The sequence below is a fragment of the Silene latifolia genome, chromosome Y (assembly GCF_048544455.1).
Source record: "Silene latifolia isolate original U9 population chromosome Y, ASM4854445v1, whole genome shotgun sequence".
Taxonomy (NCBI): Eukaryota; Viridiplantae; Streptophyta; class Magnoliopsida; order Caryophyllales; family Caryophyllaceae; genus Silene; species Silene latifolia.
The window spans coordinates 372,033,522-372,035,047 of NC_133538.1; positions in this window are offsets into that span (position 1 = coordinate 372,033,522).

Genomic DNA, 1,526 nt, shown 5'->3' on the forward strand with positions numbered 1-1,526 from the left:
GACCGTCTTAAGATGGATTTTTAAGCATGATACAAGGCGATAATTGGTCGGACTCACTTGGAGGTTTAGTTTTCGGTACTTGTCGTTAGGAGCACCTAGACCAAAACATAATTTATAACTCCACAAACAACTCTACAATTAGTAAAGGGGCAAGTAAAGGTCGGATCCCAAGGGACGGGAATTAAGTTGAGATTTTCAATTGCAACTAGTGGTGTCTAGGGGTGTCATAATTTGGGGTTTGAATTAGAAGATCACTAAACTAAATAGCAATAAAAGTAAACAATCAAGATGATCAAAAAGGGATGTAAACAATTGATAAAAGGCACTAGGGTGTCATGGGGTTATAGGGGATTCATGGGAATTGATCATACAAACATATTCTCAAATTATAAGCAATCAATTATTGTTGTGATGGATCGAGTTGGTTTATATCTTACAATCCTAGGAAAGTTTGGGTCCCGGAGTCGAATCGATTAGATTGTACAACACCTACAAGTCGACTTAATCTTCCCTACTCAACTATAGGCATGGTCTAATGAGACTCGAGTTGGTTTATGTCTTACAAGTCTCATTGAAAAGATAGGTAATGGGTAAAAAATGCAAGGATTCATAGGCTCGCATTTCATCAAACATAACATGTGCATAAGTTGAGATCACAACAAGCAAGCAAATAAACTATGAAAACATATTAATTTAAGCATGAATCATCCCCCATGTTGGTTTCCCCTAATTACCCATTAACCCTAGCTAAGGAAACTACTCACTCATTATCATGTTGAACATGCTAGCAAGGTTGTCAATCATACCAACAAAGTAAAACATGATGAATAAATGAAGATAATTAACAATAATTAAAAAGGGATTAAGAGAATTATACCTACTAATGATTCCAATAATAAAGCTAAGAATAATAGAAGTACTTGATGATTGATTGGAAGGTTGTCAATCTCCCAATAATAACCCAAATAATCTTCAATTACCCAAAATAAAAGATGAACAAAAGAGAGATTAAGGAAATGAGATTTGTATTAAGACTTGATTAAATATTGATTATAAGATTAAAGAGATATTTGATTGATATAAACTACACTAGAGATTGCTAAGAAGAACATGATAACCTAATTAGACTAATGGGGTATTTATAGTGGGGAATAGGTACATAAATTAGGGCTTAAATGACGATTAAGTCCTTGAGGAATCGCCGGTCTCAAAAGAGACTTCAATCTCCTTTTCGCCGGTCTTTGAAAAATATGCGCATCCTTCATTGAACAAGTAGGAGACAGATTAGCTGTCACACAATCCGAGCGTCCAGAGCACGAGACGGGCAGATTGTCTTCTTGTTGGACGAGCGGATTCGTGGGGTGGACGGGCGGATTGTGGTGGTTCTGGTCGAGCGTCCAGCTGAGGAAGACGCTCGGATTGCATGTGCTGGACAGGCGGATTGTGGGCAATCCGCTCGGATTCTCTATCAGCTTCTTCCTTTCTTCTTTTCTTCCTTTCTCTTCATAAAATCCTTAAGCATTTCC